A 13,776-nucleotide genomic window follows, 5' to 3' on the forward strand; every position below is an offset into this window, starting at 1 on the left:
GAACTACAGCTGGCACAGAATGGGCTCAGCCGTGTTTGCTCCCTGAATGAATGGATCAGGTAAGGACCAGCCAATCAGCCCACGTCCCCTCGCCCCACCCCCGTGGCTGTGGAGAATCGGCTCCAGGCTCTCCACTCACTCTGCAGCGCAGAAAGGCCCAGTGACCCCGTGGGCATCAGCTCATATCGAATTATTAGGGGCACATGTACGCACTAGGGGAGAACTGGAGCCCTGCACACGCCGCGGGAAACAGCGTGAAACCACCACCCACCCACAGTCATTTCTCCAAATACATGCACCTCCCTCTACCCCTTGCCCCTTCTCCTCTGTCCTACTTCCCTAGTAAACCAGCTGGCTTTTCCTTGATTCCACATCTCTCTCCAGCCAGTGCCCTGGTTCCCAGCTCCAAGTTATAGGAGAACATTTCAAAAGAGTTGCCACCCTCCCTGGCGCCCCTTCCTCACTTCCCATGGACTCCTCAATCCAATGTGACAGGGCTTCTACCTCCACCGCGCAGATTACATTACTCTTGTCAAGGCTGCTGATGACCTCCGTGTTGGTCAGTGCTTACTCTTCTGTGCTCATTCTGGCTCAACCCTCAGCAGCACGTGACACGATCAACGGCTCCCTCCAGAAACAATTTCCTCTCGCCATGGCCGACCACAGTCTCCTACCTGGGTGGCTCCTCCTCCAGGAGGAGCTCAACCTCCAGGTGTGGGAAGGCCTCAGAGCTCACTACTCCCCCTGGTCCCTTGCCGTGCACTCTCTCTTGGTGAGTTGATCCAGGCTCTTAGTTTTAAGGCCCATCTATGACTCAGTGCTCTCCAGGCCTGGCCCCTGACATCGCCACTCGAATGCTGACAGGCCCTCAAATTCAATATGGCCCAAAGAGAACTCTTGATTGGCACTCATGCTCATTCCATCCCACAGACCACTGCCAGCATGTTCCTTCCACAGCCCCCACCTCAGGACAAGGCCCCGCCATCCACTGAGTACAAGCGGGAGTCACCCTGCCCTTCCCCCACCCAATCCTACGACGACGCCATCGTCCAGGGCTGTCAGCGGCTGTCCCCGCCCTGACTCCATCCACATCTCCATCTCCCTGTCCACCATGAGAGCCTCCTAAGTCCTCCTGGGCTTGTCACCATGAGGTCCATTCTCCACACTGCCGCCAGAGGGAACCGGGCTCTCTCAACCCTCTATCCGCTCCGCGTCACACTCAGGGTGGAATCCACCCCGTGGGCTTTACGTCTCTGCCAAGCTCTCTGACCTCATCTCCTGTCACTCTCCCTCTGCCCACGGAGCTTCCATTAGCCACCTTTCTTTAGTCATGTGACCATGCGCTTTTCACACACTGAAGCTTGTGCATGACTCAGTGTTCTCATCGGCTATTCCCTAACCAGTCACCACAGGACTGGCCTTTCCTTATCCTTCAGGTCTGAGAAATTTCCCCTCATGGGAAGTGGCTTCCTGACTACTTCATCTAAAGGAGCCCCCTGGTCACTCACATCACCCTGTTCTGTTTTCTTCACATCCTTTATCATGACCTGAAATCGCTACATACAAGTTTGTTCACCTGATGTTCCTCTGTTGCCCCCGACTAGAGCAGAACCTACCTGGTGGCGGAGATGCTACTTTATTTGACACACAGGAAACAGCGTCTGCCCCGAGGAACTACTGGGTCAGTACTGCACACGAAGGGCAGGCCGGCGCGCCCTTTTCACCGAGGTCTGCTCTGCACACCCAACCACTAATGTATGTGTAGCCAGCCTCGTATCCCCCACTCCACGCCCCGACAACTTCACGGAGGACAACCAGCGTATTGGGCTTCTGTCCTCACGGCGACATCCTTATCGCAGTGGCACCTGAGTTCTTGTGAGGGCTTTGAGCTCTTTAGAACGTTTTCAACTTCATAACCTGAGTCCCACATTCTCTGCTCTCCCTGACTGAGAACAGACTAAATTCCAAAGTATTTTTCTCAGCAGCTACAAGGTTGGGGGCAGGAGGCGAAGGCATGGCATGATGAACTGTGCTATCTTTGTACGTTGAGAGCTGAAAAAAATTTCTTCAAGTAAATAAAACAACCCAGCAAGCCCAGGCTTGGCGCCCTCCTCAGTGGGTACACTATTATTATGTGGTTTAAGCCTCCTCAGTGCCTTCGTGGGAAAGAACCTGGCTGCTGCCCAGCCCACTCCCCCATCAGCTGGTCTCAGCAGGACCCCCTTCTGGGCATCTCTGTGGTCACGGGGCCTTGGCCGGCATGATCCCAGGGACCCACTCTCCCATATGAGGCTCTCTAAGTAAGAAACCACTGACTGTTTTCTCAGGGAGCCTTCTTTCTCTATTAGTCTCAACATGCCTATTCATGTCATCTTCTCCTTTGCAATAAAGGCTCTGTTTAGAGATCTTTTGGCACTGTTGTTTTATTTTTTTTAAATCCCTAAACTCTTCTGATTCATGATTTTAGGTTTCTACAAATTTGGCTTCTACTGAGTCTAAGTGGACATTTATTTATGTTTGGAAGACTTACTATGTGAAATTAATCACAAACATATTAGATAGTTAAACTACTTTAGAAAAAGAGCATTAGCACGTTAATTTTATGGAAATGGATGGTACTAATTGCAAGCATGTCCCAACTAACCATCAAAATACATCCAGCAGGAGGACTCCTGATAAATACCTCACTAACATTACTGCACAGACTTGAAAGTAATAAAAGTGCCTGACTTCAAAAGATTTCTACATCAAACCCTTACTTTTCCAGAAATCACTTAATTTGATGCCCTCCAGAACCTGGAAAGCTATCAAAACCCTCCAAAACCTTGGAATAGCCACAATGGAGGCCACACAGCCATTCCTCCAAGTCCAAACACGCTGCTCATCTCAAAGCTCTTAAAAATCCACACCTGGTGCCACAGCACTTATCCTAAGACACAGTCGAACAGGAGTGGCCACTGAGCTTCCCGACCTGCTGAGAAGAGGCAAACCAGAGGCCAGGCCCTGGCCTGGAGAGGCAGGCCCACTGTGGCGGCAGGAGCAAGGACCGCAAATGAGGGGGCGGGAACAAGCGGCTTGGATGCCAGCACACACTCCACTGCGTGGCTCAGACACTGAAGACTTCTCAAAGGGCAGTGACACTCCAAGGACATTTCATCTCTGCCTGGTGCTCCTTCATGTTCTAATGAGGGGTTTCATTGCAATGACTCACAGGCTCAAACACCGGCCTATCCATCTAACACTGAGGGAAAATCAGTAACAATAGACTCTCATTCCTGTGGAGCATCAATCGCTTGGGAAGACAAAGCAACTGGTCACAAAACAGTTAAACACGGCAACATGGAGTCAGCCTCAGAAGCAGTGGCTCTAAGACCAACCAGATGCTGGGGTAGTAGATTCCCCACATCCAGAGGTTCTGAGTGGCCCTTGCTAAGGCTATTGCAGAAGGAATTCAGAACCCGGACGGGGGTGAACTGGCTGAGCCCATTTAAAGTCCCTCTGAATCCCAAGAGGCTCTGCTTCTTCTTTCAATGTCTTGAGTGCCTTCAGATGCCCAGCACCCAGCGAGGTTCCCTGAGGGAGTCAGGAAGCTGTAGCCCTGCCTTTAAGGAGATGGTCACCCTGCTGTGGAGAGAGGACTCAGAACACCTCCATACCACACAACTGAAAGCATTACCGTGTTAAGGGCCCTCCGAGCCAGGCTGCTGAGAACAGAGAGCGCTTCCCAGAGCAGGGCCCTTGCAGTGGGGAGAAGAGACAGCTGGACAGGCTCAGGGCTGATCCAGCCGCCCTTCGGGGCTTCCATGGTGCAGAAGAGCCATGTGACAACCTGTGGGTTCCTGCTAACACAAATAAGCCCTCTTTTTTAGGATTGGAGGAAACACACTGGGGGTCGAGATTCAGCCTTTGGGCTACACATTACCTACTTTTTATATACAGTCGACCCTTGAATAACCCTTTGAATTGCGCAGGTCCACTTATATGCAGATTTTTTTCAAAAGTAAGTACTACAGTATTACATGATCCATGGCTGGTTGAATCCACAGGGGCAGAACAATGGATACAGGACCGAGGATACAGAGGAACCACAAATACGGAGCGCTGACTAATTCATACATGGATTTTTGACTCCTAGGAGGGTCTGTGTCCCTAACCTCTGTGTAATTTAAAGGTCAACTATAATTACATTCTAGGAAAAACTAGTACTGTAGTCTATTTTAGCGCCGTCCATTATAATAAATTATGCTCTATATTGCTTTAAAGCATGCAGCTAAATCACAGTATATAACAGGAATCTGAGCCAACCCCTTTGCACAAGGACAGGCACATGCAGCCAGCACTGAACTGTGCTTCTCACAAGTATGAGCCTTACTCTTGGCTGCAGCGGTCATTCTCACTCTGCTCCTACACAGCGTAAAATAGGGGCCATGAGGCTTCAGAGGAACAAGGATGCCTGATGACCCAGGGATGCAGCACTTGTCAGGTCAAGCCTCAGTCAGGGACCGAGCTTCCATGAACAACTGCATGAACAACTCGGGACTCCCGCGTCACCTCCGTGTCAGGGAGGCAGGGACTGAGAGTAGGAGGATGGTGTCCACACAGTGCTTGGCTGGATTTTGGTTTTGGTTTTTTTTTAATTTTCCGGGTCAACCCACAGGGAGGGCGTGGAGTCAGCCTGTACAGAACCCGGGTGTCTAGGTTTTGGATAAAATGTAACCATCAGATGTATGGAAAAGGAATAAAAGGCAGCTTCTCAATAATTCTGCACTTAAAAGCAAACCAGAACTCCCTTCATGTTTTATTGTACTTAGAGAAAAGCAACAACTACACTTAGCAGGTCAAATATGCTGTTTATTAGGCAGAAATAAAAGTATTCCCCGAAATCTCCAAATTCCTACTCCTCTTCTAAAATTCAGCAACCATAAAAAGAAAACAATTTCCAAACCTCAGGATTTAAATTACAAAGGGGGTTAGAAAGACATGCTTCATTCTGTTTGTTTCATTTTCCACTAAAAAAGAATATGTTATAGAAGGGGATGCTGGTTATTAAAACTGAATTCAAAATTGTAAGGTTAACTGGACCCACAAAGCTTTGCCACTTTGCTTACAAGCTTACCAGAACTAAGAATATACTAAATATTTTAACAACAACAAAAAATTCAAGTGACTTAAGATACTTATCTTTAAGAACTTCTCTTAAACATATACTTAAGCTCAGAACTCCTAAGCGAAAAGCTCAGAATGCGCCCGGAAGCTTCTGTAACTGGTTATCTAACAGATACCTTGGACTGCAAATCTTTCCCCTTTTGTGATGTTGTCTGCCAAATGAGGTGGATCTTATCAGAAATAAAGTATGGGCCCAAATATATTCCCTGAGTCCAGAATTCTGAGCTGTGGCTTTCAGGTTTCTTGAGGGGAGGGGTGAACACACTAAGGCTGGCACACCTGCCAGGACAGGAAGTCACCTGCCTCAAACCCTGATGGCCGACCTGTTTATGACCCAGGGCAATTTGCAGAAAGGGAATCAACTTGGTGATTAACGGAGTAGCCAAGTGTGAGGCTGGTAACCCCTTAAGTTTTTACTAGTCAGTGGTAGGAAATCTTACAGAATGTAAAATACAGAAGACTATTCAAAAATAATTCAAATAAATGTCAAAATAGTAAATAATGCTACCAGTGAACATGTTCTATTGAGATAAAATTCTGGGGTTTAGCTGGAGGTTTCTTAAAGTATAATGACTAAAAGTGGACAAGACCAGAAAACATCCACTGTGCTAACTTTCCCTTAGGAGACTCAGTGTAACTATGAAGAGTTAGTTGGTAACAGGTAACATAAATCCACTGTTGTTAACTAAGCACTCCCGAAAACCCTGCACTGAAATACTGCCTGAGGGAACACCTTGACAGTATCTGATGAAGGGGGGAATCAATCAGGGTGGGGACTTTTCCCATGAGTGATATCTCCATCTTCAGATGCAAAATCTCCTGGTCTAGGAGGCTATGTGACTTGTCACGCAGCTAATTTCTGGAGGAAGTCAAAGAAAAACCAGGCCTATCTGATTCTTTCTACTATACTATAGGGAGCCCCATCTTTCCCTCTGGTGCAAAAACATAAGCCTTGGGGAAATGTGACACATATCCTTCTCCAAGGAATAATCAAAGTTAAAGAACTTTCTTATATAAATAGCTAGCTCTGGAAACATGACAGTGGACAACAAGCAAACCTCAGGAATGGTGAATGTGCTACTGGCAAGAATTCGGCAGTCAGCTCACATCTCCTTGGATGGGTGGAGAAGGCGGGCAGGTGAGTGCTGGCAGGTGGAGAGAGGCTGCGGGGATGCGGGTGAGCGGTGCTGGCAAAGGCAGACCTGAGCTTGTAGGGCTATTCCCAGGGCGGCTCCAGGAAGCCTATGCTTCTTCCAGTCCTCCTGTCCACCCAACTCTCTAAGAACATCTCTTCCTAAGGAACGGCATATCGGCTACCGTGGGGTTTTTACATCACCCCAAATGTCTTCCATATTAGAACCACCCATTCTTACTCTCTCCAGCAGCTAGAACACAGCTGCTAGTCCTTGGCCGCATTTCCTAAAAGGGCAGAAGGGTCAAAATCCCACCCCTGCTCCTGTTTCTCCCATTTACGTTCACAGGGGAACTTGTCTGTGTAAAACAGTAAGCTGCCGTTCTGGTTTATCGATAAGCCTCTGGAGAGTTGTGGTTCCTTCCACATATCGGCTCCCTGAAGTAGATCATCTCAGAGTGGATTGAAGAAGCTGCTGTTCCAGCTTTGTGGCTGGAGACTCATCCTGGACCACGGGGTCCCCTCAACCTGCTGGCTCGTTTAAGTTCTGGCTTGAACCTCTGGCCTCTCCCTCTTCCCAAACAATGACTAGTAAAACTTCCTTTTTTTTCCCTTCCACTGAGATTATCCGCATATGGGGGCATCCAAGAGATCAAATCAGTGAGAATTAGTTTTCTGGGTGTATGGAGCCAAATAACCAGCAAAAGAGCAATAGCTATAAAGGGGAGGCTGGCTCTTTGCACACATAATATCTCTGACACACATATTACTTGAACCTGCCATTACAACCTGTGGAATTTTAAAAATCTTACCTAATGAAATATTGATAAACATGGAAAAAACTGAAATACAACCTCATTCACTAAATGTGTTTTCATGAAGACACAAAGAAGCTCTATAGTGCGTAATTAGAAACAATTTGATTTTACAATATGAGAAAAATCAAATAAATTATAGTACACTTGTATGATTAAATATTACATAGGCATTAAATGTTATGTTTTGAAATGCCATAATAATACAGGAAAATGCTTATAATATTTAGAGTTAACTACGTAAGAACATTTCAAAGAAAAAGAGTAGAAAGAAACGTACAAAGTTAACAATCTTTATATCTATATAGTAGCATTTCGGTGATTTTTACTTTTTTTTTGTATTTCTAAAGTCTTATACAAAGAGAATATATTACTCTTATAATCATAAAAAAATCAGTAAAAGTTTTTAAAGGTTATTTTTTAATATCAAGATTTCATATTATACCAATAAACTTTAGCTATTTTTTTTTCAATCTGCTATGATTAACTGCATCATGAAATTAGTTTTAATCCAAATTTCTATTAATAAAATACATATTAATTCAAGTAATTTGGAAAGATTAAACATAAAAATCTGATAGAATTCATTGCCTGAGTAGACCTCATGGTATTTTATTTATCGTGTTTTTAAATATACAAAACTGAACCTCTGGCTCCTACTCAGAAAGCTACAAAGAGTGTTGCTCCAAACCTAACAAGAAAAAGGGCCAAATAATCATTAAAATCAACTTTTCTTGAATCCACTAGAGAGATGGGATTTCAGGGCAACCAAATAGCATGAAAGCTAAAAAGGAACAGTTTTCCTTCCACCAAGAAAAGGTGGGACACAGCAATGGCCCATATAAGTAGAGCAGAGTAGGAAGATGGAGCCACCACACCGAGCAGCAAGTCAAACTCAGATCATAGTTGCAGCAAATGGCCAAGGATAGACTATCATGAGAGTATGGTACCCCTGGGAGCTACAGACACGGAGGGATTCAGCATCCACTCAGAGCCGCTGTCCAGTGACCTCCACAGCACCACGAGGAAGATCGGGGCAGGGATGGAGACCTAAGAAAGTCTCCCCGTGGTGCAGGCTGGGGGATGCACAAGCAGATAACGAGAACGACAGCAACCACCCCATAGGAGGAGGGGAGCAGCTACCACACCACCTGGACAGGCAGGAAACTACACCCTGAGCCTTCTCCTCTATGAGACAAAAGCCGTAAGCCGCAGGGAAGGACAGCAAATCTTGTTGCCCCTGACGCACAGGTGGCGTAAGAGAAGGGAGAAGAATAAGACTCTGTGCTGCTGCGGCAGGAGCAGGAAACCATCCTCAGCACAGGACTTTAGAGGTCCCCTACTACCGAGGGAGGTACAGGATCACTGAGGTAGTCCCCCCCCCCGCCGCACCCTGCCACCAAGACCCAGGCACACTGACCCTTCTGAAGACCAACGTCGAAAACAAAGATGATGGAGAAAGCCCGGTCCAGGAAGTGTCACTGGTGCTTATCGCTAGCAGAGGGACAGGAGCATGGAGAGAGACCCCCTCTGAGGTTCAGACGCATAAAAAAGGTCTAAAGCTGACAGCGAAAAAGGAACTTTGAGAAAAACCCTTTGGCAAACCAGTCCTCACCTCAAGCACAAGATAATACCTTAAGGAACTTGAAAACTGGTGGTACAGGAACATACCAGAGCAACAGCAAAACCCAAACCCTGCTCCCCTCGAGAGCAGACTGACAACCTCTCAAAGAGCCTAGCGTTAGAGACTTGCCCATTTATAGGCATAAATACTACCTACCGCAGTCTATACTGTCCTATACATGATACCAAGCTTTCAACCAAAAATTACAAGATGTACAAAAAAGCAGGAAAGCCCCAACTCCCCACCCCTGCTATCAAGAAATGAAGCCATCAACCGAACCAGACTTAGACTTGACTCAATACTGGAACTATAAAATTCACAATGATTAATACGTTAAAAACTAGTGGAGGGCTTCCCTGGTGGCGCAGTGGTTGAGAGTCCGCCTGCCGATGCAGGGGACACAGGTTCGTGCCCCGGTCTGGGAAGATCCCACATGCCGCGGAGCGGCTGGACCCGTGAGCCATGGCCACTAAGCCTGCGCGTCCGGAGCCTGTGCTCCACAACGGGAGAGGCCACAGCAGTGAGAGGCCCGCGTACCTCAAAAAAAAAAAAAAAACTAGTGGAAAAGGTACACAATTTGCATGAGCAGATGATATATTTCAGCAGAGAGAAACTAGAAGAAAGACTCAAATGGAAATGCTGGAAATAAGCATTAAAGGAGATGAAGAATGTGTTCAGAAGTTCATCAGAAGACTCAACACAGAGGAGCACAGAATCAGTTTACTTGACAATAAGTCAGTAGAAATTGCCCAAATGAAACACAGAAGACAAAAGAGTGAATAGAGGTTTTACCCATGCAAGACATATTTTGCACGAATGTGTCATGAGCACTTAGAAAAGAGAGGGAAACAGCCGGGACCAGCAGTTTCCAGGTGAACAGGTTCTGGCAAGCTGAGTGCATCTCTTTTTTTTTTTAAACAGGAGGTGGTAGACAAGTGAAAAAAGAGTCTTTAGCTCACAACACTGAGCACTTAGATGCAGGTACAATGCTCAGTGTTTTACATATCCTTCATTATTATTATCCTCATTTTATAGATTATTATCTCCATTTTATAGAAAAAAATAATAATCTACCCAAAGGATCACACAGGTTGTCTGATCCTAAAGCTCCACCCTCACCACCAGATGCAGCCTACCTTGTGATCTCAATGAAGAAACGAGGCTGGATGATCATAGAGTTAGATGCCTTCCCACTAATTGCACTAAAATGGCCCCAATGCCCTAACTGATCAGTGCTGACCTGCAGGCTGCACTGGCTTACACATTGCTTGCCTCTGTCGACATTTTGGTCAATGACACAGAAACTCTGCTTATTCAATTTACGTTAAATAAAAATAAGATTAAGAGTTAATGTGATGAATGGGCAAAGTTCAAAAGTATATTGAGGCTGGAACTCTGGCCTGAAATCAATGGGAAAAAATGCAAAGTTCTGCACTCAGGTGTAAAACAATCACAGAGATGCAGAATGGAAGAAACTGGCAAACGTGGATGAGTGGGGAAAAAAAAAAAAAAACCTGGGAGGTATAGTGAATTACCAGTTTGATTTGGGCCAGCACCCAGGGCTGCTGCTGAAATCAGAGGTAAGATTTGTGGAAGGGTGACATTGTATCCCAGGAGCCTACCATATTACTATTCTTTGTACTGGATAGACGGAAAAATTAGTAACCCATATGATGAGGATTTGCAAACTACATCCCCAAGGACCATCTGTGGAAACCATCGAGTTTAGTTTGGACAGGGTGGCATGATAACTGCCTTTAAATACTCAAAGAGCATCCATGGGGAAGTGAGTGTGTGTTGTTCAAGAAAGCAGTGCACAGCGTTTGGTTAATTACAGAGAGGCTGAGGTGGGTCCCAATAAGGAAGGCTTTCCGTCAATTCCAGTGTCTATTAATGGCTGTTGGGGGGAAATGGCACTCTCTCTGCCGGAGTATCAGGAATGTGGCTGGTGAATGTCAGGAACACCTTGAACAAGACTTTGCCATCTCTTCAAGGCTAGGATCCTATTTTACATTATGTAACTCAAAAAGCACTTCAGTGACTCTTCAGATAATTCTGCTGAGTGAAAAAACGCCAGCTCCAAAAGGTTACATGCTGTGTGTACACTACCATTTATATAACACTCTTGAAATCACAAAAGTGTAGAAATGAAGAACAGATTAATGGTTGCCAGGGATGGAGGTGGGCGTGGTAATAGGAGGGAAGTGATATTAGGGCTCCTGCTGGTAATGGATATACTCTGTCTTTTGACTGTACCAAAATCTCAATCTCCTGATTTGAGATATTGTAGTACAGTATTACACGATGTTACCTTTGGAGAAAACTGGGTGAAGATTACACAGGATCTCTATGTATTATTTCTAACAATTATATGTGAATCTACAATTATCAATTACCTCAAAATAAAAAGTTTAACTAAAAAAAAAAAATTAAAAAGCGCTTCAGATCTCACCCACATGTAGGTCATCTCAGTGGATCACACTGGCAGTGACATGCCAATGACCATGATCAAAGGGCTCACGGAAGGTCCTCTCCTCCACAAAGAGGCAGCACTTCCCGGAGCACCTGGCACCCTGGACACACCTGTTTAGCTCTCCTGGGAGACACTGCCTTCATCTCACAACCAGTATGCCAAAGGTTTCCTGCTAATGAACCCCAATATCCAACTTTTCTACTCCTGCCAGAGGCAATGATGTATTTCTAGCTGCCCAGATTCAAAACTATGACCCTAGCTTTGATTCTTGATTTTGTTTTTCTACATGCAGGAACCCAATCCTAGGAAGCTATTCCTCAAAGTGTCTCCAAATTTTCATTGTTACGTTTCTGCTGTAATTCTTAGCCAGGCCTCACCACCTCAGAGATTTGATACTGTGCTAGCCCCCCAGCTTCCCATCCCTGTCAATTTCTCCCCAACCCACCCATCTCCATCCTACGCACTGCACGTTACTTCTCAACATTCTACCATCCTAACGAAACTTTGAGCAGTGTTCCCAGTGTGTGTGTGGGGGGGGGGTAGGGAGAAGAGGGAGCATGGCTCTCTAAGGTGTGTGTGAGAGAGAGAGAGAGAGAGAGAGAGAGAGAGAGAGTTGTGTGTGTGTGTGAGAGAGAGAGAGGGCTGTGGCCAGAGTTCCCTAGACTCAGGTTTAGCAACTAGGCTACATGGGAGTCGGGACACAGGGTCATCCCCACATAGTACAAAGAAAGTCTGGAGATCTGTGACCAGCAACCTCAGGCACAGCTGGAAGAATGAGCTTCAGTGGGGCAGACAGAAAAATGCAGAAATAGCAACACAGAATGGGTGGATTTCATGATGACATCAGGAGGTCATGAAACCCACAAGGAGGTGGACAACCCCTGCGGCCTCCCCCATGGCCAGAAGGGGATCCATACGGATACAGAGACGCAGACTCTGTGTGAGGATGACGAAAGTCTATGCTGTACAAGCTGAATCACCTTACCTCAATTCATGAGAGAGATACACTAAAAGAAAAAAAATCCATACTGTGTGGAAAGCCATGGGGTGAGCATCTGCTTCTTACCTCTGACTGGGAAGTTTAAAGATGGATTTTTGTAAATAGAATGAAACATGTTATTGAAAACACTTTTTCTTTCTTTTAAAAAGTAATTATTTAGCTGCAAATGTAACATTTTCTCCTCTGTCTGTAAGACTCAAATATCTGCAAATATTGCATAATGGCCCTCTGGCAGACTCACATCTTATTGCCTTTCATGGAAGGAAAATGAAGAATTATGAAAATAGAATGACAAGGTTTCTCTAATCCAGGATTCCATTATCAACTCTGTGCCTGTTTAAGGTGAAAACAACAGGACCTCATGGTTCCTGTTCTTTAGGTTCCGAGAAATCTTCATCAAAAGAAAACCCTAGGACCCCTGGCTTTCCTGATTTCTTAATTTAATTTGAACCAGGAAAACCACTGTGGCTGTACTGACCAATCTGAATGTTGAAGGAGGGGCCCGAGGCTTCCTTCTCAAAACCTAAGGGTTTCATGCTGGTGCATCCATTCGTCTTTGCAGATTCCTCACTGTCCAGTCATGGGGGTGAGGGGGAGTGTTGAGACCACCATACTGGTTTTGTAAAGACAAGTGATCTCATTAGAACTGCACTGAAGATAAACTCGGTGGCTGCTACCACTGCTGACTTTCAGCCACTAGCCTGGAACCGAGCACCCCATGCAGGGTCAGGCAAGACCTTCCTCTGACATCACAGAGTGGACACGGGCTGCGAGCGTCACCCACGGTCCCCTTTCTAACAACGCCATAAGCTCCAAGGCTTAGGCTGACCCTTGACTCTATTTTCTTTTCCTCAGGGTGACTGGCCTGGTATTGAACACAAGAGCTGGAGACTATTGTGGACCTTCCTTCTGGAAAATGAACGATGGAGAAAGAAACGTGCACTGATCTGATGCTGATGCCCCAAGTGGCTGGGGAAGAGGCTGGTGCCCCAGGTGGCTGGGGAGACAGAGGCCCCGAGGAGAGATGCCCAAGGTCCCAAACGCTGTGTGTGCTACACAGGGAAAGAAGTGGGGGAAGCATAATTCCTACAAACTCATTCTTAAGGACTTTTAATTTTGTGATTTCTCCGTGGTATTTAGAAGTCAGTAAGGATGTCCCTGTGCATTCCTTTTCCTTGCAGAATGATTCCAAAGAAAAACTGACAGGATGCTGTTGCAACACTGAAGGCTCTGAGCCTTCCTCCCATCTACTGAGTGGACAGAGGCACTTCTGTTAGGCCCACGTCCTTTTTCTCATCTCTTTTTCTTCCTAGCCCATGGTCTCTCCTCTCACCCTTTCCCCTCTCTCTCTTCTCTTCTTCCTGCCTTTGCCATCCTCTCTCCCCTCCCACTCCCACCACCGGGACCTTGCCCTCCCTCTATTCCCTTCCTGGTGATGAGCTAAAAGGTTGTCACTTTTCCTATCACAAGCATAGCTGCTAGGTTTTATTCCCTTTTGGAAATAGGGCTGCTTGTTGACGTTTTATGATGACCATAATAAAGTCAGTTTTTATTGCAAACTCTCCC

At 46.0% G+C, this 13,776-nt stretch overlaps 1 protein-coding gene across 3 annotated transcripts in view; it reads right to left on the reverse strand.

Moving 5' to 3' along the window:
• FHOD3 (formin homology 2 domain containing 3) overlaps positions 1-13,776 on the reverse strand; it is a 497,328-nt gene that overhangs the window by 202,250 nt on the left and 281,302 nt on the right. The window lies entirely within an intron of this gene.

This window comes from Phocoena sinus, chromosome 14 (assembly GCF_008692025.1).
Source record: "Phocoena sinus isolate mPhoSin1 chromosome 14, mPhoSin1.pri, whole genome shotgun sequence".
NCBI lineage: Eukaryota > Metazoa > Chordata > Mammalia > Artiodactyla > Phocoenidae > Phocoena > Phocoena sinus.